The sequence below is a fragment of the Pan paniscus genome, chromosome 5, assembly GCF_029289425.2.
Source record: "Pan paniscus chromosome 5, NHGRI_mPanPan1-v2.0_pri, whole genome shotgun sequence".
NCBI classification, from domain to species: domain Eukaryota; kingdom Metazoa; phylum Chordata; class Mammalia; order Primates; family Hominidae; genus Pan; species Pan paniscus.
In genome coordinates this window covers 177,941,738-177,968,365 of record NC_073254.2, presented here as the reverse complement: position 1 = coordinate 177,968,365, position 26,628 = coordinate 177,941,738, and the positions used below count along the sequence as shown (strand labels likewise).

Here is a 26,628-nt window from a genome sequence, read left to right as displayed (position 1 = left end):
AACCCCAGAGACAACTGGCAGAAACTTACTCCCAGTTGAGAGTACCCACCTCCCACACCCTCACCAGTGTGTGTATTTACAAGGTCTCACTTCTTCCCCAAAGGGGGAGGAAATGGAATTACTGGCAACATACCAATGATAAGCTGGCTTTGAAGCCAGGCACATAGGTTCAAATCCCCACACCACTGTTTCACCAGTCTTGAAAACTTGGACCAATTCCTTAAAGTCTTGGTCTCAAACTGCCTGTGCCTTGTGACACAAAGGAGAAATGAAGTAATAAAAATAAAGCCCATAGAATAGGGACCGGCACATATGGCCCAGTAAATGCAGGCTATCACGACCTTTGTTTGTTTTTTTTTTTAAACATTACATGTACATTTGCATGTACTAAAAATTGTGGCATAACTATTTCCTCTTTCCAGTCCACCAAAGGTTCTGGAACTAGCCTAGAGTTCAAGGGAAAGTAAAGGGCCTGATAACTGATTCCTACAAAAGGTGGTTCTGCTACTTCGCCGGATAGTAAGGGAACCAGACATTCCCCTACCCAGTTAGTCACCTATGAAACAACAACAGTTACTGTATACATGTAATTCAAATCCCAGAATGATGGAGGGGAAGACAGAAAAAGTGTCTGAAGAAGTAATGTCAAAAATTTCCAATTTGTGAAAACTATAACCTACAGATCCCAGAAGTTGAATAAATTCCACAGAAAGAAAACCACACAAAGACACATCATAGTCAAGTTTCAGAATATCAGCAACAAAGAGAAAAACCTTAAAATCAGAGAAAGGAGAAAAACATATATTATTACATACAGTGGAACAAAGAATAACTGCAGAATTCTCAAGAACAACATGTATAAGCCAAATGTCACCTTAAAAATGCTGAAAAATAACAAAAACTACCAACCTAGAATTCTATACCCAGCAAAAACATCCTTCAAAAATGATGGTGAAATAAAGGCATTTCAGACAAAAGCTGAGGAAGAATGTGTCACCAGCAAAGCAATACTACAGGAAATGTCAAACATGCTTTTACCAGAACGAAAATGATACTAGATGGAAAACTGAATCCACACAAAAGAAGGAAGAGCACCAGGAATGGTAAATACATGGGCCATGCAAAACAAACAAACAAACAAACAAAAAAACTCACCATTTAATTTTTCTGAAAGAAAACTAAGAAGATAACTGACTTTTAAAACAATAACAACAACATATTCTAGAGTCTATAATACTGGGAAATAAAATGTATGACAAAAATACAAAGGCCAGGCACAGTGGCTCATGCCTGTAACCCCAGCATTTTGGAGGCCGAGGTGGACAGATCGCACAAACTCAGGAATTTAAGACCAGCCAGGGCACCGTGGAGAGACCCTGTCTCTACAAATACAAAAATTAGCCGGGCATGGTGGTCTGCATCTGTAGTCCTAGCTACTTGGCAGGTAGAAGTGGGAGGATCGCTTAAGCAGGAGGTTGAGGCTGCAGTGAGCTGTGATTACGCCACTGCCCTCCTGCCTGGGCAACAAAGCAAGACCCTGTCTCAAAAAAACAAAACAAAAAAGTAGCACATAGGACAGGAAAGGGAAATAGAAGTCTACTGTTACAGAGTTCTTACGTGTGAGGTGCTGTAGTATTTGAAGTTCAAATGCCCTAAGATACACGTGCTTATTGTGAACCTGAGAGTGACCATGGTAGCGAGAGGAGGGAGGGAGGGAGGGAGGAAAAAATGGAAAGGAGGATTGTGAATTCTGAGAACCATGGCCTAATGCAAAGCAGCTTTTGATGTCCAGTAATCAGACATTTCATTATTTCAAATTAATTTCTATTCCAATTAATTCAAATAATTACAGTTTTGGAGTATGTGTAAAATTCAGATATACTTCTTTAAACAACAGAAGTCAAACTAAATCAATGGTTGGTGGGAATATAAAATGGTACAGCCACGGTAGAAAACAGTTTGGCAGTTCCTCCAAAAGTTAAACACGGAATTACCATATGATCCAGCAAATTCCACTCAAAAGAACTGAAAGCAGGGACTCAGATACTTGTACGCCAAAGTTCACTGCAACACCATTCACAATAACCAAAAGGTGGCAGCAACTCAAATGTCCATCAACAGATGAATAAACAAAATACAAAGGAATATTATTCAGCCATAAAAAGAAATGAAGTTCGGATACATGCTACATTACAGACGAACCTTGAAAACATTATGCTAATTGAAATAAGCCAGACACAAAAGGACAAACAGGCTGGGCATGGTGGCTCAGACCTGTAATCCCAGCACTTTGGGAGGCAGAGGCAGGTCACTCACTTGAGGTCAGAAGTTCGAGACCAGCTTGGCCAACATGGTGAACCCGTCTCTACTAAAAATACAAAAAATTAGCTGGGTGTGGTAGCGAACGCCTGTAATCCCAGCTACTCGGGAGGCCGAGGCAGGAAAATCGCTTGAACCCTGGAGGTGGAGGGTGCAGTGAGCCAAGATGGCACCACTGCACTCCAGCCTGGGTGACAGAGTGAGGCTCCGTCTCAAAAAGAAAAAAACAATGAATATATGATTCCACTATGTGAGATACCTCGAATAGGCAAATGAAGCCAGAAAGTAGAATGGGGGTTACCAGGGGCTACAGGGAGTGGGAAATGGGGAGTTATTGTTTAATGCAATACAGAGTTTCTATTTGGGATGGTGAAAAAAGTTCTAGAAATAGTGGCAATGGTTACACATCATTGTGAATGTATCTAATGTCACTGAATCATATACTTAAAATGGTAAATTTTATGTTATGTATTTTTACCACTATTTTTATTCTTTTTTAACTAAGATTTTGTATACTTTGTAGAGGTTTATTTATATTTATTTATTTTAGGGTTTTTTTTTTTTTTTTGAGACCATCTTGCTCTGTCACCCAAGCTGGAGTGCAGAGGCTTGATCTCGGCTCACTGTAGCCTCCACCTCTCAGGTTCAGGCAATTCTCCTGCCTCAGCCTTCTGAGCAGCTGGGATTACAGGCATGTGCCACCATGCCCCGCTAATTTTTTTGTATTTTTAGTAGAAATAGGGTTTCACCATGTGGGCCAGGTTGGTCTTGAACTCCTGGCCTCAAGTGATTCACTCACTTCAGTCTCCCAAAGTGCTGGGATTACAGGCATGAGCCACCACGCCCAGCCTTATCACTATTTTCAAAAGACCACAGAAATAAGTAAAAATGTACAATTGTGGAATAAACCAGAATGGTATCCTAACTGCATGCTCCTTCCTTCTATGGCGTTAGCCTTATTCAGCTGACAGCTGGTGCACCCCAGCACAGGCCCAGCCCCTGGCAGCCAGCAGTGCCATGCGCTGAAAAGGCAAAGAAATTAAGATATATGCTCTTAAAAGTGACCTGCCAGGAGCCTTCAGGAAAAATAAAATATTTTAAATACAGTCACCAAGCATTATCAGATGTACGGAGCTTGACAATGAAACACCACTATCAAATTTTTGTTTAAGGGAGCTCTTGGGGGTTACATAATAGGCCCATGACCTTTACCCCAACTTCAGAAAGTGGAAAAAAAAAGAGAAGCCAAGGGAAGAGACTCCCCCAGCAAACTCGAAAGATAATGTGCATGTGAGCCCACCCAGTTGCACTGGGACTGTTGGTTACTCCTCCCATCCACGCACTGATTACAACTTCGCCACGCTCTCCTTCCCATTAGTGTTTAACCCACCTGTCTGTCACATCCTTAAAAAGGAAGAAGAAACCATCCCTCAACCCCACATATTCCTTTGAATAATACCTTCTCTTAACATCAAGAAATTCAAATTTCAGAGAAGTTTTCCACGTGCCCCAGGTCTACTTCATCTGCTACTCACTCTTCACCCTGCACTAGTCAAGCCTTGCCCACACTGACACCACTGAAACAGCTCTGGCCAAGGATACCGGCAGCTTTCTTACTGCTAAATCCAATCACCATGCTAGGCCCTCAACCCACCTGACTGCCTGACTGCGTCTGACATTGCTGTCCACTCTTCCTTCTTGAAACACTCTCCTCCCCTCGCCCCTCCACACCTGCCCTCTGGTTTTCTTCCTTCCTTTCCACCTTCTCTCCTTGCCCAGGCATTAGCCAGGCCACATTGTAAATGTCTGTGTTTTCCAGGGTCCTACACTCTTCTTACTCTAGACATTCTCCCTGGATAACATCCACTCTGACAACGTCACCTGCCATCTTTATACTGATGAATCCCAAGTCCATTTCTTAGATCTTTCCTCCTGAGGTTCAGACTTGAAAATCTGTCACCTATCAGATTCCTGCATGCAGTTCCAAGGGCACACAACACACCAAGCAAGGCCTCATCAGCATTCCAGCACAGACCCTGCCTTCCCTCCAGCATTCCCCAGCCTTCTAGATGGAACTTCTCCTATCCACTCACCCAAAAAGAAACTGAAAGGTACTCTTGACTCCTCCTTTCATTCCTTTCCACCTCTAAGAAAGGCCTGGCAAATCTACTTTCTAAATACTGCTACAATCTACTCACTTCTCCCCATCCCATGTGTGAGTTCCACAGTCCAAGTCATCTTTACTTATTTTCATTCACTTCAAAAGCCTCCTCCAGCCTCCGCACACCTGCTGCGCCTTGCTCCAATTCATCTTCCGCCTGCAGCGCCAAGGACCTTTTGAACATGCACACTAAGCATTGCCGCTCTTGACTCAAACCTTCCAGTGCTTCCCACAGCTCTTACAAGAAAGCCCAAGCACAATGCCTGGAACACAGTAGGTGCTCAACATCTATCTGTTCACTAAATAAACCCCAATGTTAATAAGCATGGCTTATAAAGAGGCTGACCATGTATCCTCATCTATCCAGGCCAGCCCCAGTTTATGCCTGTTATCTCAGTGTAATTAACTGTACCCTCTTTTTTCTTGAAAGTATTCCAGTTTGGACTAAAAAATTATATGATCACCTGACCCTGAACACCTCCGTGGCCTTATCACTTACAATTCTTACCTTCAATGATAAATTCCAGACTTATTGAACTATTTTCTTTTTCTTTTCTTGAGACAAGGTCTCACTGTCACCCAGGCTGAAGTGCAGTGGTGCATCACAGCTTACTGCAGCCTCAAACTTCTGGGCTCAAGTGATCCTACTGCTTCGGTCTCTCAAAGTACTGGGATTACAGGCATGAGCTACCACACCCGGCCTGAACTATTTTCAATTCCATAAACATGTCACAACCTTCCCTCTTTCTTCACCTGACCAAATCCTACTCACCTTTCAGGTCTCAGCTTAGATGTCACCAGTGGGAAGCATTTTATGACGTGCAAAATCGGTTACATATCTATCCCTCCCATGGACGGCCTTATAACACTACCCTTCCCCTATCATTTTACGGCTGCTGTACTATCGTTGCTTGTGGACATGTCTGCATTCTCTAAACTGTAAGCTCCCTGTCGGTCCTGCTCAGCACAGTACCTGACACAGCCATTTACCAGGTAGCACGGCATCTGCCACCTAAGAGGTGCTTACAGAGTTCAAGTTTCACTGCCATTTCCAAATAAATTCAATCTTACTAGTTCAGTTTTCAAAGTACAGAAAGTACAGTTTTTTTAAAATAAAAAACTTCACTTCATCTAGGTTTACTGCCCCAGCTAAAAGAACCAAAAGCCAATACTTTAACAGGCAATCATTAAACTTTTAAATTTATAAATTAAACTTTATTTTGCAAAATGCCAACGCTTATCCCTTTCATGTCTTAATTACACTTTTTCTAAATCTCTACCACGGTTTGGGGGAAGAATTTTCCCCTAATAGCCTGCCCAGTTTTTTCTGCTTAAAGCCATCAGAGCCAATTCTAAAATTCTGCATTCTCTGGGTGGGTAAAGCCAATGACTAGCTACCAGACTGAAGCTAGGTGGCCGGTATGTTTATATTTTATCCACACATATTGAATAGGCAGTTATTACCATGGGTGCTGTTCTAGGTGGACACAGCGGTGAAAAGCCAGGAACAAGATGATCTCCTTCTCTCAGAAGCATTGTTTTAGGAGGAGACACAGCCATCAACACGCAAAGCAATTCCAGGTGGTGGTGAGTGCAATTACAGAAGTTAATCAGGTGATGCGACAGAGTAAGGGCTTTACAGCAGGCAGGTGAGGAGGGGTCTTGCCAGTGAGGAACAGGGGCTAGGGAGAATGTGGGGTGGAGAGGTGGCAGGAGGCCCAGATAAAGGACTGTGTAAAGCCAGGTCAAAACAATGCCAGAGGCCAAATAATGCAAAGGTACATTTACCAAGAGAGTTATAAAAATTAATACCTTATTTTCAACAGGGCTTCCCTGCTGCTGTTTTTGCGCAAATAAATTAGCATTCAGAGATGAAAAGGAGTATTTACACAACCGACAAGTAAAATATACTGAAAAATATGTTACAGGATTTTAGCACTACTAAAACCGGAATAGACGACGTGTAACCTATGATGAAGCTTCCTCCCTCCTTCCTGGGCCCACGTGGAAATTATTAATCCATCAGCACAGATATACATAGCCTGGCTCCTTCCCAGCAAGGCCTCCCCACATTCCTGCTTGCCACTTTAGTCCCAAAAACTCAACAATCGAAATGGATGAAATTTAAAAACATTATTTTTCAGAAAGAAAACTCCTATAGAATATATAGCATTTGGGTTATTCAGCTTTTCCAAAGATCTACACCATCAGGAAAACTTTAGCCTCATCATTTTTTTTGGTCTTTTTAAAATAAGTACTACAAGGCTGGGCGCAGTGGCTCACAACTGTGATTCTAGCATTTTGGGAGGTGGAGGTGGGCAGATAGCTTGAGCTCAGGAGTTAAGACCAGTCTGGGCAACATGGCAAAACCCCATCTCTACCAAAAATACAAAAATTAGCCAAGCAGTGTGGTGCACACCTGTGGTCTCAGCTAACTTGGAGGCTGAGGTAGGAGGATCACCTGAGCCCAAGAGGTGGAAGCTGCAGTGAGCTGGTATCATGCTACTGCATTCTAGCTTGGGAGACAGAGCCAGACCCTGTCTCAAAAACAAAAACCTGCAGACTCTCCTAGTTTCATAAAAAGCTTACTCTGAAAGTATAATTAAGAATAATCTTTTTTTGAGATGGAGCCTTGCTCTGTTGCCCAGGCTGGTGTGTAGTAGCGCTATCTGGGCTCACTTCTCCACTTCCCAGGTTCAAGTGATTCTCATCCCTCAGCCTCCCAAGTAGCTGGGACTGCAGGCACACGCCACCACGCCCAGCAAATTTTTGTATTTTTAGTTGAGATGAGGTTTCGCCACGTTGGCTAGGCTGGTCTCAAACTCCTGGCCTCAAGTGATCCGCCTGCCTTGGCCTCCCAAAGTGCTGGGATTACAGGTGTGAGCCACCACACTCCGCCAAGAAGAACCTTTTCTTATATGACTCAAGGTCACCATCATAACCATGTATTATTGTGTAAGGTGAAAGACACTGAATACTTATTTCCCAGCTCTCAGCTTTCACACATGAAAAATGACAGGGTCAGCCTAGATGATCTGCAAGTCTCTGGGCCTTTTCAAAGAATTTAAATACTTTATATCAAAGTATGTAAAGAACATTACTAAAGTGAAACATACTGATCTTTAAGCTACTCAAAATGATACTTCCCCTTAAGGTCATCAACATAAATACATATACAACTAGGTTACATGAGGAATATGGGTCTCTGCTTTAAGCCATACTTGGCCTGAGGCCAGTATTCTTAACTATGATTTATTTTTATCAGCAGTTCCTCTTCAGGGCAATTTCTTTTCTAGATTCACAGAGCTAACATAAACCTCACCACAGAACTACAGCTGGCTTTTACTGCAGCACAAATGTAGGCTTAAAGATATGGTAAAATAAGACTGCCAAAGAGAGTTAAGTTGGAAAAATAAAATAAAATTTGAAGAGCTAACTTAAAGTTTATTACATAAAAATGGAAGAATGAATCATACTTGGACAAAGGAAGAGATTTTGCCTAACAGCAGCTGACAGAGGGGAAAAGGTGACCAAGTGAGGGATGCATCAGATGCGAAGGCAGAGAAGCCGAAGACAATCTCATCAGGAGGGCCGTAAGAGACACCTGCACAGCAGGACGGGCGCCTCTCACCAGAATTTTGCCAGGATCCTTTGTGCCTTCCAGCTGATCCTTCTTGCAAATCAATAACACTGAAAGTGTTACAAAAGCACCTCTGATCATTTTGTAAATTATGATATGGCACTAGGATACTGATTTATTAAGGGAGTCAATGAAGTTACAAGAGTAAAGAACAAAACAATATCAAATTCAGCATCTACTATCAATTCTTTTCAAAGTCCAATATTCGGTTCACAAGAACCATACTCCAACCTAAGCAACCACAGGAACCAGCCATAACTCTCAAAACTATGACTAATGGGAGAGTATCACACAGCCTGTATGCCACACAATCAATTTACCAGATTCACCAATGCCGTCTATGCTTTGTATAAAATATGTGGCAGTTGAACTCCTGCATTTTGCAGGATACTCTCTAGTATACACAGGAAATTCTGACCCCACCAACTGAATCATATACTTACCATGAACCAGTTGTGATTACAGTAAGTTATTATAGCTATGCAACTGAATTATTACATAGCTAATGAAACATGAGTTCAAAAAAGAGTAATTGTTTCCAAGAAATATAAGTAGATGGCTAAAAAGTTTACTGTCAAAATAAGTGTAAGTGAGACAACAGTTAAGACAAATGGGGCCGGGCGCGGTGGCTCGCACCTGTAATCCCAGCACTTTGGGAGGCCAAGGCAGGCAGACCACCTGAGGTCAGGAGTTTGAGAACAGCATGGCCAACATGGTGAAACGCCATCTCTACTAAAATACAAAAAAAAATTAGCTGGGCATGGTAGCGGGTGCCTGTAAGCCCAGCTATTCGGAAAGCTGAGGCAGGAGAATCGCTTCTACCCAGGAGGTGGAGGTTGCAGTGAGCCGAGGTCATACCATTGCACTCCAGCCTGGGCGACAAGAGCGGAACTCCATCTTAAAAAAAAAAAAAAAAAAAAAAAAAAAAGACAAATGGGAAAGGGCCAGGTGCGGTGGCTGAAGCCTGTAATCCTGAAATTGCCTTTGCAAAATTATGACTGAGACAATGAAGGAGATCTAACTTAACTGACTCCATCTTGCTTCTAACTTCCAAGCTGTCCTTGTTCACTCCTGGACGCAGGCTGAACGAACTTTGGGAATTTACAGTTTGAAACAAAGATGTTTAAAACAAGGACGACGGCCAGGCGCAGTGGCTCATGCCTGTAATCCCAGCACTTTGGGAGACCAAGGTGGGTAAATCATTTGAGGTCAGGAGTTCAAGACCAGCCTGACCAACACGGTGAAATGCTGTCTCTACTAAAAACACAAAAAATTAGCCGGGCGTGGTGGCGGGTGCCTATAGTCCCAGCTACTCAGGAGGCTGAGGCAGGAGAACCCCTTGACCTTGGGAGGTGCAGGCTGCAGTGAGCCGAGATTGCACCACTGCACTCCAGCCTGGGCAACAGAGTGAGACTCTGTCTCAAAAAAACAAAAAAAAAAACAAAAAACAAGGATGACAACAGCCCTTTCCCAAAGCCGACCTCCTTGCATGGGGACTAGATTGCCTTTGTAGGGCTAACATTAGCCACAAGATTAAAAATTATGATTTAGGAGTCATGTAGCTGGAGGCTACAAGATTCTGATCCTCTCTAAACTGCTCCTAAGATCAGTGCTTGAGATACTTTGCAGACTCTGCACTTGATGGATCAGCTGGCACCACCCCGATCAATAAACTGGGCATCTGATCTTGTGGCCCCCACCCAGGAACTGACTCAGTGCAAGACAGCTTTGACTCCCTATGATTTCATCCCTGACCAATCAGCACTCCTGGCTCACTGGCTTCCCCCACCCACCAAATTGTCCTTAAAAACTCTATGGGTAGACTGATTTGAGTAATAATAAAACTCTGGTCTCCTGCACTGCATGAATTACTCTTTCTCTATTGCAATTCCCCTTGTCCTGAGAAATCGGCTCTAAGAAATTGGCAGGCAAAGTGAACCCATTGGGCGGTTACAATCCCAGCATTCTGGGAGGCTGAGGTGGGCAGACAGCTTGGGGCCAGGAGTTCGAGACCAGCCAGGCCAAAGTGGTGAAACCCTGTCTCTACTAAAAATACAAAAATTAGGCAGGTGAGGAGGTATGGGCCTGTAATCCCAGCTATGCAGGAGGCTAAGGCAGGAAAATTGCTTGAACCTGGGTGGTGGAGGTTACAGTGAGCCAAGATCATGTCACTGCACTCCAGCCTGGGTGGCAGAGTGAGACTACATCTCAAAAAAAAAAAAAAAAAAAAAAGACAAATGGGAAATAATTTTTTAAAATCTAGAATTCTGTACTCACGATGCTTTGAAATTGTCTTCAAACTATTTAAGCCCTTCTAAAAGAAACAAAAAATTAGAATTGCAATGAATTGAGTATGGATTATGCAAAATGGATCACTTAGCACTGCAATCAGAAGTATACAAAGACCATAGCTGTCTGTCTATCAAAGGATTGGTGAGTAAATGCACATTATACATTTTAAGTTAAAATAAGATAATCAGTACAGTTAACCTTTGAACAACACAGGTCTGGTCCACTTTACATGCACCGTTTCTTCTATTTCTGCCACTCCACCCTCCTTTTCCTCCACCTACTCAATGTGAAGACAATGAGGATGAAGGCCTAATGCTCTACTTCCACTTAGTAGTAAATATATTTTCTCTTCCTTATGATTTTCTCAATAACATTTTCTTTAGCTTAATTTACTGTAAGAATACCGTATGTAATACATATAACATACAAAATATGTGTTAACTGTTTACGTTATAAGGCTTCCAGTCAACAGCAGGCTATTAGTAGTTAAGTTTTGGGGGAGTCGAAAGTTATACTTTAATTTTCAACTGGGCAGGCGGTCGGTGCTCCTAACCCCCACATTGTTCAAGGGTCAGCTATATTTCCTTTTCAATTTTCATTTTCGTCAATTCTTCAACCCTTGTCCTAAGCATCCTCCCATTGCTGGCACCACCTAAGCTGTACAGAAAGGCTTAGAAGGCTTCATCTCCTTGAAACCACCTTTGCAAAATTATAATTGAGGAAATTATGACACTGAAAGAAATCAGACCTAACCAACTCTTGCTTGTAACCTTTAAGCTGTCCTTGTTCATTCCTGAGCACAGGCCAGAACTAACTTTGGGAAAGAATTTGATCCATGGTTTGACTCGGAAACAAAATTGGTAACAGCCCTTTCCTGAAAAGACCCCCTTCTTGCCTGGGGTCCAGTCTGCCTTTGCAGGACTAACAAAATAACTACAAGAAATTACAATTTCCGGGTCATGTAGCCTCTGGCTCCAAGAGTCTGAACCTCCCCAAATTGCTCCTGGGGATAACATCACTATTGTAAAACCTAAGATCAGTGATTAAGATATTTGCAGACCCTGAACTTGATGGACTCAGACCAGTAACCTGGCCCAACCAGTTCTGCCATCCAACCCAGGAACAGAAGACATTAAGAAAACCTAACTTCAACCCCTTAAGATTCCATCTGCAACCTGACCAATCAGCACTCCCCACTTCCCAAGCCCCTACCCACCAAATTATCTTTAAAAACGCCAAATTATCTTTAAAAACTCCAATCCCCAAATGCTCGGGGAGACTGACTAACAAACTCAGGTCTCCCGCACAGCCAGCTCTACGTGAATTACTCTTACTCCACTGCAATTCCCCTGTCTTGATAAATCGATTCTGTCTAGGCAGCGGTCATGGTGAACCCACTGGGCAGTTGCATCATGAGGATTTTGATAAGAGCACTGGAGTCAACAAGATAAAAGCAAGACATGCATATATTTTTTAACTGTTAGATTATGTTACCTGTATGGTCACATTACCTGTGGCAAATCTGTTTTACATTAACATGGGCAGACTCATACAAATGTCAACCAGTAAGAGATGGCACTGTTCTCACCTTAATACTATCAAGCAACTTAATAGATACAGCAAACTTAATTTATGAATATGTTTACACTGCCTACCAACAGACTGGATATTTGAAGATATTAAGAATGTATTCTGAATTTTTAAGTATAACAGGAATTACAGTTATTTAAGTCTACAGTTTTGGAGATATATATTAAAATACTTATCATGAAACGATGTCTGGAATTTGCTTCAAAATAATGAGGAAAGGGGAAAATAGGGGAGGGGAGGCTAGAGGAAACAAAACGGGCCAGGATCACTGTGGAGGTGGGTGATGAGTACACAGGGGAGTGTCACTGTGCTGTTCTACTTTTGTCCATGTTTAAAATTTTTATAAATAAAAAGTTAAAATAGAAAATACTGAATCATGCCAAACCATTGAGATGATAGTTTAAAAGTCACAGTGTAGTAAATTCTTATCATTTTATGTTGCCTCAGCATGCACTTTGAAGATAAGTGGGACCTTGTCATAGCAGAAGCAGGGCTCTGTCACCCTGGACATGGCAGAGGGTGCAGTTCTACACCTCCTCCCAGTTCCTCAACATGACTAATACAGATACTTGCCTTAGACAACTTCCTCCTGGCAACCACCTCCCCATGGGAAAGCTACACACAGCCTACTTCACTGGCCCCGATCCCCACACCCCACATGGGCTGTGCAGTCACAGTGTGACCTCCTGGAACCAATTAAACCTCCCTGGGGGAAACCTGTTTGGACCCCATGAAGGTCCATGGGTCTCTAGGTAGGTCTCAATCTCTCTCTCTCTCCCTTCACAATTCCTGACCTTCAAGCTCCCTGACCATCCTGTGTGTGACCTCCAGGATTGCTGTGTACTCCCAGGGCCTGTAGGTAATAAAATCTGTATTTCTATCTTGTGCCTCTCCTAATCATTGGGGGATGCCCTTCATCTTGAAGACCCTAAATTAAAACACACAGATGTGGAATTTTTCAGCACGACTAATATGAAATTCCAGTGATATAATTCATATTAAAAATAATCACTTAATGGAACCATGAAAGAATAAAGATTAATTGAATCTCCAAATTCTAAGCCAAGATGATGCCACTTCTTCTTAGCCCATAACAGCATTCTGTCCCAGTTCTCAGGGTTCCAGCTGCTTTCTTCTACTGCTGCTCTCAAGACTGCTGGGGCTTCAGGAAGTTTATACTAGACACCCTGCAAACAGTGACCCTCATCGGAAGAGAAATGCAGTGAGTCGCTGATCAGAAATGGTTTCATCAGTCAGAAATCCAGCAGTCTGCAAGTACTTTGCTTATGTCTATGTGGCCACCAGTCGAGTGAACAGCATAACGGTAACAGCCAAATGGTCTGATGAGCCGTTTGTATTCACTTTCAGTATATCCAGGAAACATAATCTGAAATTTTCTATCAGACAAAATCTCGAATGCAAAATAATAGAGGTTTTTAAAAATTTCTTTACAAAGTTTTTTCTCCCAGCTGATTTGACTGGGGTATTCCTCATATAGAGAAGGATACTGTGTCAATCCTTCTGAAGCTCTCTTACTGATTGACTTAAATGGAGCACAGGATTTTCCTAGTGTGGCTTTAATAAGATACAATCAATTAAGTTTTAAGAAGGGATAAAATAAGGCTTAAATCCAGTATCAAAGCAAACTGACTGTTAACTCCTGCAGTTAGCTTTGGGTAATAAAGGCAAGCTCAACTCTTTAAAAAAGAAAGAAGAAAGAAAGAGAAAGAAAGAGAGAGAGAGAGAAGGGAGAAGGAAGGAAGGAAGGAAAGGAAAGAAAGGAAAGGAAAGGAAAGGAAAGAAAGAAGGAAGGAAGGAAAGAAAAGAAAGAAAGAAAGAAAGAAAGAAAGAAAGAAAGAAAGAAAGAAAGAAAGAAAGAAAGAAAGAATTGTAAAAGTCAGTCATTTTGGGTGTGTTGAAAACCCTCCAATGGTTTTATTGCCAAATAAATGTCAAAGTCCCCGTGGTCGCCTGGGCCTCCTCAGCCTGGGGAGCAGCCCCTCTTCCCTGAGTTCCCTCAGCTCCGGCCTCACTGTGCAAGCACCAGCCTGAGGGTCTGCTCTTTCCCGAGATCCAAAGACACCCCAAGCACCAGCCTGAGGGTCTGCTCTTTCCCGAGATCCAAAGACACCCCCACCTTCCCTCAGATCTCTACCTGAGTGTCACCTTCCCAGTGAGGCTTTCTTGTTTTTTTTCACCAGCTTTCAGAACGCTAGTGAAACCATGAAACAACCGGAGGGGATAGGAGAATCCAAACAGCTATGTATCACATTAAGACAGAAAGGTCTGACCTTTGCAGAGATTCATGCCCCAATACTGCGCACAACCAGCAAGGTGGTTACCATGTCCTCAAGCAGCACAGCAAGGAAGTAGTGGAGAGAGCTACTAAACTGAGGGGCAGGAGGAAAGGCCTAAAGAGGAGACTGGAGGGCAAGATGGGGTCACACCTTCAAGGCCATGGCACTAGGTTACCATCCCCACCCTCAAATTATGCTTTACCCTGGGCAAGAGGTGGTGGCCTGGGAACTAAAATATTATAGGTCTGCTTCCCCAGCAGGATGGGGATGTAATTTGTTGTAAATTATTACAGAAAAGCAAAATTATAATTTTCCCCCCACTTGGACTGTGCAATGGAATTCACACCTGAATCCATTCAATTATTTGTATTTTACAGATAAGGAAAGTGAAGCAGTAAGTAACTTTTCAAAGTAATGTATTAATAACTGGACTGGGATTTGAACCCAGGCTCCTAATCTCTATGCTATACCACCATTACATGAAAATACATATGCTTCATAATCAGGTAGAACTAATTTTATTCATTCATTGCATCTCTAATAAAAGACATAATTTCTCTTTTATTCTAAATATAAAATTCAAGAGAAACAAAACACTAATAGGGGAAATAGGCTTTTATGTAACAGCTATAATGAATCACAGAGGAATGCCAATGACCTCAACATTAATTCATTACATATATACATCCCCACACACATATAACAGTAATTATACACAAGGACAATTCATTGATACCTAACACCAAAAAGGTACTATGAAGTCCAGTGTTTTTAAGTAAACCTGTATTTTATTAACCGAATCGATATACATTTTAAAGAGTTAAAGATCCCCTGACAATTCACCAGCTGGGAATCCCTTCTCTAGAATAAGCTCTGGGTATTGCAAACCAGGTAAACAAAACGCATCAAACAACAGCTTACCTGGAAATCAAAAGGAGCAGATCCATTTTAACCATTCCAAGACGCTATGTCCTCAGCCACAAAGGATTTAGAACAAGCCTGGGCACAGACTACTTGCCTCGAATGTTCACTGGTTCCTAAGAGTGGCTTAGTTTAACCAGTGCCAGATAAAATTTTAGAGTACAACCAGGGAAAGTGGACATTTACACTTCTCTAAAATGTACTTTCTGTCCTGCAAGGTCAGTCACTAAAATAGGAGCTCTTTAAATGAGACCTCAAACTAAACATGCCTTCAAGTATTTAACACCATTCCCTAAACTAGAGAAATGATCCTCTTCTACATCATGAATAACATAATGTCAGAATATTTAGCACTTCTACATAAAATTTTCACACTATGGCTCTTTATTGATATACATTTATTTTTACTCTTAAGTTTCCAATGGCTAAATGGAGGGAAACAGGTCAGAGGGTCTCATTTCTGACTCCAAATACTGAGCTATCTCGCTGTACACTATGTATACATACTTTTACCATAGCAACCGTACACCTAATTGAAGATATCTAAGTGTCTGTGTTCTCCATTAGACTGTAAATTCTCTGGATAGAAAAATATACATGCATTTTCACTTACAGTATAAATTCTGGAGAGAGACTGTTGAATAAAAAAAAAAAAATTATTGGTCGAGCACAGTGGTTCATGCCAGTAACCCTTGCACTTTGGGAGGCTGAGGTGGGCAGACTGCTTGAGCCCAGGAGTTCAAGACCAGCCTGGGCAACATGGCAAAACACCATCTCTATAAAAAATACAAAAATTAGCCAGGCATGGTGATGCATGCCTGTAGTCCCAGCTACTTGGGAGGCTGAGGTGGAAGGATTGTTCGAGCCCGGGAAATTGGGGCTGCAGTGAGCTGCTACTGTACTCCAGCCTGGGCAACAGGGTGAGGTTCTGTCTCAAAAAAAACAACAAAATTTGATTTTTGAAAGCAATGTAGCATACTGAATATTTCTGTCAATATCCCTTGATGTTCATGCATAATTATATTCTAATGTTAACCACAGCCAACAATTACATGTATTCCTTCCATAATTAATGGTACAGCATATGCTGTTCACGGATCCCACAAGAAACTGAACAGTGCAGTTCAGTTGCCACCTTGTTTAAATGCCAACGACGGCTTCACGATCTGCTGCCCTTCTCTTATTTAGACACCCGTTACTTCTTACTGACTGCAGAGACAGGTCATATGAACACAGACAGCATGCCCATGCCTTCATGCATATGGGCCCTATAATAATACATGGGTGGATTTGATTATTCAGAGGTAGATTTACCTAGTTTGGGGACTACATACATTCTTTTTTCTAGCTTTGACAAACATTTGCTTCTTTACTTCCTTAAAGCTTCTAAGTGGGCAAACAGGAAAAATGAAGCCGCTGAAATTCAAATTCATCAAAATTAGGTATGGGTACTTACCACACAAATAACATTAAAAACTGGATTTACACAAAGGCATGTATTATCTGACTTATAAGTAATTTAAGAACAGGATTCTTCTCTCCTAGTGAATTAAAAGTTATTTTCATTATATAATCACGGTAGGAACATATTATACAATGCAAATAAATCTGGACTGATTACTGTTTTAATAACACACAAAACTGTATCGCATGTTTTCTGGCTAACTTAAAAGGCAATAGGAAGAGTAGTAACCAGCCTCCATGGTAATGTGAGATTGTAACAGTGTTGAGACATTTTGCATATAATACCAACGATCAATCAAAAGAACTGAAAAGTTACTGACAACACTACAAGTTGGCGAGAAACTAAATAGCTTCTGAGAATATTTTACCGATCTGTGATTTTCTGCATCATATGAACCCAGTTAGATAAAATAATCCTTTAAGCAAGACACAAGTGTTCACTGCACACGGCATGCTAGTGCAGCCACCCAATTTACAGCCTCACAGATCTTAGGGACCAACCAAGGACAGAATCCAAGTTCTTTTATTTTTCCATCCCTCACAATAGTGGTTCTGGAAGTTAGGTCCCTAGACCAGCAGCATCAGCATCACCTGGGAACTGGTAGAAATGTGTGTTCTCGGTCGGGCGCGGTGGCTCACGCCTGTAATCCCAGCACTTTGGGAGGACAAGGTGGGCGGATCACGAGGTCAGGAGATCGAGACCATCCGGGCTAACATGGTGAAACCCCGTCTCTACTAAAAATACAAAAAAATTAGCCAGGCATGGTAGTGGGTGCCTGTAGTCCCAGCTACTTGGGAGGCTGAGGCAGGAGAATGGCGTGAACCTGGGAGGCGGAATTTGCAGTGAGCTGAGATCGCGCCACTGCACTCCAGCCTGGGCGAGAGTGAGACTCTGTATCAAAAAAAAAAAAAAAAAAAGAAAGAAAGAAAGAAAGAAATGTGTGTTCTCAGCCCCACCCCAGACCTCCTGAATCAGAAACTCTGTGTGATTTAACAAGCTCCCCGGGTTGGTGACTGTGATACAGCTAGTTAGAGTACCACAGCTCTACCATTAATTCCTAATCCTTAGGAAATATCATCACTTTAGCAAGAGTTCAATTTCTCTCTCAGATGGAAGCTTATTACCATTGCCATATCTTTCTGTATAGCAGAGAGTCCTAATGAATCAGAGAAGAGGGGAGTTTGAGAAAAAAATTTAATAATTGTAGCATTTTAGAGAATCACTATCTATCACTTTCATAATGAAAACTCCAGAACGCGCACAAGATGTTTCCACTTATCAAAAAGGGTAATGGCTATAATCCCAGCACTTTGGGAGGCTGAGGCAGGAGGAATGTTTGAGCCCAGAAGTTCAAGATCAGCCTGGGCACATAGAGAGACCCTGTCTCTACAAACAAACAAACAAACAAACAAAAAATTAAATATTAGCTGGCTCTGGTGGCATATGCCTGTAGTCCCAGCTACTTGGGAGGCTGAGGCAGAAGGATTGCTTGTGCCTGGGAGGTCGAGGCTGCTGCTGTGAGCCCAGATCACGCCACGGCACTCCACCCTGAGCAACAGAGTGAGACCCTTCTCAACCAAAATAAAAAATAAATGGCTAGGCATGGTGGTGTATGCCTGTGGTCCCAGAATGTATTAGTCTGTTTTCACACGGCTATAAAGAACTGCCCAAGACTGGGTAATTTATACAGGAAAGAGGTTTAATTGACTCACAGTTCAGCATGGCTAGGGAGGCCTCATGAACCACGATGGAAAGTGAAGGGGAAGCAAGGCACCTTCTTCACAAGGTGGCAGGAAGGAGAAGTACCGAGTGAAGGTGGAAGAACCCCTTATAAAACCATCAGCTCAGTCAGCATGGGGGAAATCGACCCCATGATTCAATTACCTCCACCTGGTCCCTCCTGTGACACTTGGAGTTTACAGCGATTACAATTCAAGATGAGATTTGGGTGGGGACATGAAGCCTAACCATATCACAGATACTCAAGAGGCTGAGGCAGGAGGATTGCTTCAGCGTGGGAGTTCAAGGCTTCAGTGAGCCATGTTTGCACCACTGGACTCCAGCCTGGGCAACAGAGCAAGACTCTATTTAAAAAAAAAAAAAAAAAGAAGGGGAATGGGTTTTTAAAGGCTGAAAACTTTGCTTTTGGTCATTATATAGTAATTGAACTCTAATAGAAGTAAATATTAGAATATTTTAAAAATCTTGGCTGGGCATGGTGACTCACGCCTGTAATCCCAGCACTTTGAGGGGCCGAGGCAGGTGGATCACTTGGTGTCAGGAGTTTGAAACTGGGCTGGCCAATATGGTGAAACCCCATCTCTACTAAAAATACAGAAATTAGCTGAGCGTGGTGGCACACATCTGTAATCCCAGCTACCTGGGAGGCTGAGGCAGGAGAACTGCTTGAACCCAGGAGGTGGAGGTTGCAGTGAGCTGAGATCACACCACTGCACTCCAGCCTGGGTGACAAAGTAAGACTCTGTCTCAAAAATAAAATTAAATTTAAAATCTCTATACTTTTTGGTATCATCTTGGCTTTAGATGATTCAGACAGCTCAACCTATTGTAACCACAGATCTCAGTAACCTAACGGGTATTGATTTCCTAGGGTTTTGGAGTTTTTAGGGGTTGCAAGGACATTCAATACGCTTTACATACTGTTGGAATTGCATCAGACTAATCTGGTTCAACTTTTATGTAACAAAGTTATGAGCTGCTTTTCAGTTGGCATGGACCTCCAGGTTGAACGTCACATCACCAGAGCATGCCCAAAACTAAGTGTGCAGCCATGGATAGAACCCACGTGCTCAGATGGGCACTTGGAATGGAATGGGCATGAGGAATGAGCACTGAATTAAGAAGTGGACACTAACAGTTTGGAAGGCTGTAATCACAATACTTTGGGAGGCTGACGCAGGAGGATCGTTTGAGCCTAGGAGTTTGAGACCAACCTGGCGAACATGGCGAGACCTCAATTCTACTAAAGAAAAAAAAATTTTAAAAATTGGCCGGGGGGGTGGCACACGGCTGTAGTCCAAGCTACTTGTGAGGCTGAGGTGGGAGAATCACTTAAGCCCAGGAGTTCAAGGCTGCAGTGAGTTATTATCATGCCACTGCACTCCAGCCTGAGGAACAGACTGAGACCCCGTCTCTACAAAAAAAAAAAAAATTCTTTTAAATTAGCCAGGTGTGCTGGCACGCACTTTGTGGTGTCAGCTTACTCAGGATGTTGAGGTGAGAGGATCGCTGGAGCCCAGGAGGTTGAGCTGCAGTCAGTGGAGGTTGCACCACTGCACTTCAGCCTGGGCAACAGAAGAGAGACCCTGACTCAAAAAAAAAAGAAAAAAAAAAAAGAAGATGAAAAAAAAAAAACAAAACAGTGGACACCACATGGCAGGATCCAAAATCCGATCAGATCAAGCCCTGGTGTCACCCCATGGCAGGATCCAGTCAGATTATGCCTCCAGCATCACCCCACTGCAAGATCCAATCAGATCATGCCTCATTACCTTCTAAGTACAAAACCTGACGTAGCCCCCAGCGTGGAGAGACAGACTTAAGTCCAACTCCTGTCTCCTTGCTCAGCTGTCTGGCAATAAGCCTCTCTCACTACAAAAACCTGGTGCTTCAGTGTTTGGCTTTCCACTACATGGGCAAATGGACCCAGTTCAGTTCGGCAATACTGGTAGATAAGTCACGGGACAAAGTAAATCTGATGCATCAACAAAACAACTGTAAAATCATATTATTCAACTCTTGACTCTAAAATCTGAGTCATGGTTTAGGAAGGTGGGAGGAGAAGTGCAGTGCTGGAAACCCTGCCTAACCACAAAGAATTAGCCACCCTGCCTCTTCTAAGCTCCTGAGGGAGAAGGCACATGGTGGCAGGTAAAATTACCAATGTATTTATGAAACAGCAATTTGTAACACCTTCAGATTCAGCGCTAGTTGTTCAGTAAGTTTTCAGTTATGTTTTAAAGTTACTTTTAAAACATACTCTTTTTTTGCCCTGGAAGAAGAAAATTTCCTTAAGTACCATACTTAAGAAAATTACAAAATAATATTTGTAATCCTGAATGCATTAGCATTCTTCTATTGAAGTGCCCTTACTATGTGTAAGCATTAAAAAATTTTTCCAACCTAGTACAATTTGAAACAAATTAACAGAAGGTATATAAGTTTGGGAATCTGCTTTAGAGGCCTAAAGACAGTAAGTTTTTAATTTAAAAAAAAATCTTTTTTTTCCTTGTTACAAAAGCAGCAAATATTCATTACTCAAAATCTTGAGACTATAAAACAAACTAAAACATAAAAAAATTCTTATGTGCAGCCACTATGCAATAGGCAACTATTTATACATACGTCTAAATTTTCAAGCCTTTTTCTGTGAATTTAAATTAGGAAATACATTTAAACTCACACATTTTAAATACACCAATTCATTAATATCTGAATGTCAACTGTCCTAGGGAGGATCCAAATCTTTACTCCCAGCATCCAAGTGGCACAAAATAGCTACTGAAATGTCTGCTGAACTGAATATCTGGGATCTGACAAGGCAAAGTCTGGACTTGCAGACTGTGGAGCTGTACTATGGAAGTATTTTTGAAGCAACGGAAGTGATAGAGTAAGGTTTAAAACTCACTCAAAGTACTAAGTAACAGACTGATATGGTTTGGCTGTGTCTCCCCAGATCTCATCTTGAATTGTAGTTCCCATAATCCCCACATGTTGTGGGAGGCACTTGGTGGGGGTAACTGAATCATGGGGGCAGTTACCCCCATGCTGTTCTCATGAATTCTCACAAGATCTGATGGTTTTATAAGGGTTTTCCCCCTTTTGCTCGGCACTTCTTCCTGCTGCCATGTGAAGAAGGACATGTTTGCTTCCCCTTCCACCATGGATTTGTAAGCTTCCTGAGGCCTCTCCAGCCCTTTGGAACTGTGAGTCATTTAAATCTCTTTTCTTTATAAATTACCTAGCCTCGGGTATTTCTTCATAGCAGCATGAGAACAGACTAATACACAGACATTTCAAGACTTGGGTCCTTTGAAAGCCTCTGGGCTTGAGGAACTGTGCCAGGAGCCTGCACTGTGCCCCTGCAGACAGCCTGCCCTCCTTCAAGACATTGTGCCCTTTGAGTACAAGGACAGGCCTTTCATACTGACATCCCAGAGGACCTGGCACATCTGAAGTTCAAATGAATGAGTTGTGGATGACAATGGGTAATAGGCAACAGAATGAAGCTGCATTTCCCCCTCTTTAATTTATCCCTAAAGTTAAGTGTCTGACTTAATGAACAATCACAAATCTGTGACTTCTGAGTACTGTCCCTGTGGGTAATAATACCATATGACTCGATTTTCAGATACTACAAGTAACTTAGAAAAATTCAGTCAGACTGAATAGCATCCTCAAACACTGCATTTACAATGCCTAGAAATTAGTAAGTAGTCTATCATGTGCTTTTAATAGTCAAAAGAAAAATGACAAAGAAATATCAATTGGAAAGTTTTGAAATGCCCACAGTTTGACAGCTTGACTGAAGGTTTGGTTTCAACCAAAATGCTTAACAACTTTTTGACCTTTCCCTCTGCAAAGATCAGATTAACACTTTCATGCACATATTCCACTCCCTTCACTTGACAGTCTGCTATAAAGATGCTCTGACTTGGATTTTGTTCCGGCAACTAGAGCAAGCTAATACCTGAGCCACTGCCAGACTGAAACAACTGAAGTGCTGAATAAAATATTAAAAGCAAAAGATACAAACTAAACACCTTTTGAAACACACTGCTGAGTTAGCACAAAAGGAAAGGCTCCGGAGAGGCCACAAAGGAAGTGAAAGCAGAAACCCTGGGAGAACACATGTGCTGAGGCAGGATTTCCTGCTGGGAGACTCCACAAACCTGGGAGCCTGACTCTGTGCTCTGGGGACTGTGTGGGGGCAGGGGAGGCAACACACAAAGTGTCCTGTATTAAGCTACAAGCTGGGACTCCAAAAGGACCTCAGCATAAGGGTAAAGAGGAAAACCTGTGTGCAAGGAAATGTCTCATCATTGATACAGAGTAGTGGGAATGAGGAAAATTTCTCCTGAGATGCCAGGTCCATATTTATTCTACCCAGTATGGCTGAGAAAACATTAAGCCAGGAATTAAAGATATAGTGACTCCAAGGATGTAATGTCCCCAGGAGACTGGTATCAGCACACACAAATCCTCCCTGGAAGGATACAACCTCAATCTAGGTAACAGGATTCCCACAGAGGAAGTTCCAAGGAAAACAAGCAACTCAAGGAAAAATCAAATCAAATCACAAAACACACAAGAAAACAAAGCACCATGAGTGAGAATGTGCAGAAACGGATGGCTGAATCAGACTTCTGAGATTAGGACGGAAAACTATTAATGTTTTGACATGCTTAAGAGAAGCTTAAAAATATGAGCAAAGAACCAGAAACTATAATGAATGATAAGCAGATTTGAAATAGAACCAAATACAATTTCTAAAAATAGAAGATAACCGAAACTGAAAATTAAATGGATGAATAAAAGAGCAGATTTGGCCTGACTGAGGAAAGAATAGTGAACAGAAGGTAAGAACAAACGAAATCATCCAGAATGTAGCACAAAGAAAACATGACAGGTTGACAGATGGGAAGTTAGATTTCCATCGGTCCTTTTCATGTTACTAGAGTTCCAGAAAGAAAGAATGGAGAAAAGGCAATTTTCATGAATAACCGCTGAGAATTTTCTAGAGCTGCACTCACTTATAAAGTAGCCATTAGCCACATGTGGCTACTGAAATTAAAATTTAAACACAGTTCCTCAGTCACACTAACCACATTTCAAGTTCTTGTTAGCCACAAGAGGCAGGCAGTTACCATATGGACGGCACAGATGTAGAACATCATCACAAAGAGTACACTGAACAGCGCTGTTCTAGAACTAACGTAGCACCTGTCCTCAGATCCAAGATACCCAGGAAACCCAAGCTGTGTAACTAAAATCCACACATGGCACACTACAGTCAAACTGCAAAATACTAAAACTGAGAAAGTCTTAAAAACAGCCAGTGAGGAGTCACACCACCGACAAAGGAACAATAATTAGCTAACTGGCTTCCGAGCAGCAAATGTCAAAGCCAGTAGAAAACAAAGGAAGAATACCTTCATTGTACTAGGAGAAAATGCTGTCAACCTAGAACTCTTTCAAGACCAGGGTAATTTTCATACCTAAGAGACATATAAGAGATTTACCAACAACATATCTTCTCAATGGAAATTCCAATTCATTTTAGATGGAAGGGAAATTATCTCAAGAAAAGACTGAAATGTAAGAAGAAATAGTAAGCAAAGACACAGTACAATATGATTAGATCTAAAACATTTAACTGTATAAAAATAATGTTCAATTTGTGGTGAAAAAGATATAACTAAAATACTGGGCAATAATTGATCATATTGGGGGAGATGACTGGAGTTAAATAACCTTATGTCTTTTTGTAATTCAGGAAAAGGCTAATGATATTAAGTAATTTCAGACTTTAATGTTAACATGCTTATGATAACCACTGGAAAAAAGAGACTTATAACACAAACCTTCCACAAAGTTGGGAGTGGGCTCCTACAATCTATAAGATGGTAGACAGAAATCCAAATATATCAGTAAACACAATGCTGTACAGGCAGGCACCAAGATCAGACTGGATAAAAAGGTAAAATTCAGCTATTGGCTTTTATATATTTGGGAAATATTTACCAAAAGCTAGTGAAATCACATTAACATTAGAAATATAGTCTTTAAGAAAAAATGCATTACCAGAGGTAAAGAGGTTCACTTCATAATGATAAAAACTTCAATTCACCTAGAAAATAATACCAATTGTAAATGTAGAGAAAATTTTTAAATTCACCATTTTAGCATCACCATCAAGTAGACAGAGGATCAGTTAGATACAACAGATCAAGTAGAGGAACACAATTAGTAAGGATAGAGATATAAACAGCACAGTAAGTCTAGCGGACATAGAGCATACAGAATAGACACACACATCAATAATATGTATACTCTTTTTGTGCACAGGTGAAACATAAAAGCTGACTGTATGCTGGGAATAAAGTTAGCCTCAACAAATTTCCAGGTACAGTATTGATTTTAATTAGGCTCCCTGATCACAATGCAATCAAGTTAGAAATCACCAACAAGAAAGAGAAAAACCCAATACATTTGGAAATTAAACACAATTCTGACAACTCGTAGGTTAAAGACAACTCTTTAAAGTCTCAGAAATATGAAGCTTGTTCCAACTGCCTTAAAACATCAGGCAATTTCTCATGTAATCATTAGTAAAATTGATTATGTTTTAAAAAATATAATTGCCAATACCTAAGCTGCAGATGTAAATTTTGTGTTGTACCTGTATACACTTTTAACAAATACACTAAAACACATGATTAAAAGAACAAAAGCTTACAGCTGGGGATTAATACTTTTCTACTTCAATAATTGAGTCACTTATCTCACTAGAATATATTTTTGCTCTTTTAAACTTGTCATTGAAGATACAAAAGTGATCACAAACAGTTTCAGCTTCTTGAGGCTGACAGCATTCAAAGGAGACAGCCATCAGTTATAGAAACAAATATAAAATGGCAGTCGGGGTGTGTAACGTGACCCTGAAACAGGGGCGGGGACATCAGGAAAGGCTTTCCCGGGGAAGTGATGCTTAGACGCATTAAGACCTAATATGTGGCCAGGCGTAGTGTCTCAAACCTGTAATCCCAATACTTTGCGGGGCTGAGGAGGGAGGATCACCTCAGCTCAGGACACATGGTGAAACCCCATCTCTACAAAAAATACAAAAAGTAGCTGGGCATGGTGGTGCACACCTGTAGTCCCAGCTACTTGGGAGACTGAGGTGGAAGGATCACCTGAGCCAGGGAAGTCGAGACTGCCGTGAGCTGTGTTCGTGCCACTGCACTCCAGCCTGGATGACAAAGCGAGACCCTGTCTCCAAAAAAAATAATAATAATAATCATAATCATAAAAACTTAACATCTAAAAACAAAGTATCTAGGGAAGGACAAGGGAGAACAGCATTCCAGAAAAGAAACAGCAGTACTGCAAAGCTACAAAGTTTTAAGTGGACAATTAAAGTAAAACTATAATTTAATTTTCAGATGGTCAATATAAAAACAAGGCACAGTAGAAAAACTGCAACATTTTTATGCTTTCTAATCTATTCCTTCTTTAATGAGACTTGTTCATCTTTCTACTGTCACAGAACTTATCTTTGACTATACAGATACTGCACAAACACTCTACTTAAGACACACAGAAAATACTACTGTTATACAAAGTTAAATGGTTAGCATTTTCCAAACATTTTAAAAGCCATAAAAATCAACTTTAATCCTTAAGACCTGTTAGAAAGATATTTCTATTCTAGTCTTCAAATAAAGAAGTTTCTGCTCTGGAGGGGCTACAAAGTATGCCTTCTGAATTGTTCTCACTAATCTATGCATGGAATAAACAAGTCTTAAGTAATTCATTTATTCCCTACCATTATTTTTAACATTCCATACCCACTTAATTTAACCAGACAAGCTGTGTAACACATGTGTATAACTTTAGGTATTGGAACCGAAGAGTTAAAAAAAAAAAAAAGCATCAAGAACTCCTAGAATCTTGTTATAGTTAGCCTAAAGGTGACTATGTAAGCACAAAAGGATCCAAATTAGTGACTGAAGGTTAACTTTGACGTAGAAATTACAGCTAAATTATACAGATATGGATTAACCTCCACTAACAATTTTCTTCGTGTCCCCTTTGACAGACACTGAAAAAAAATTCTTCATTTCTTTTCCAGGACTTGATCTTTTAAATAAAACAGGATGACTGACAATGTATTATATATTTATATATCATATATAAACTA

General features: G+C 41.2%; 1 protein-coding gene across 6 annotated transcripts in view; it reads right to left on the bottom strand.

Moving 5' to 3' along the window:
- SNX9 (sorting nexin 9) overlaps positions 1-26,628 on the bottom strand; it is a 218,391-nt gene that overhangs the window by 90,171 nt on the left and 101,592 nt on the right. The window contains exon 1 of one of the 6 annotated variants that reach the window (XM_063605046.1): positions 1-26,628. This exon is cut by the window's left edge and continues 11,364 nt beyond it. The exons of the other annotated variants lie outside the window; for them this stretch is intronic. The gene's annotated coding sequence lies outside the window, so the exon portion shown is untranslated. 6 annotated transcript variants of the gene reach the window in all.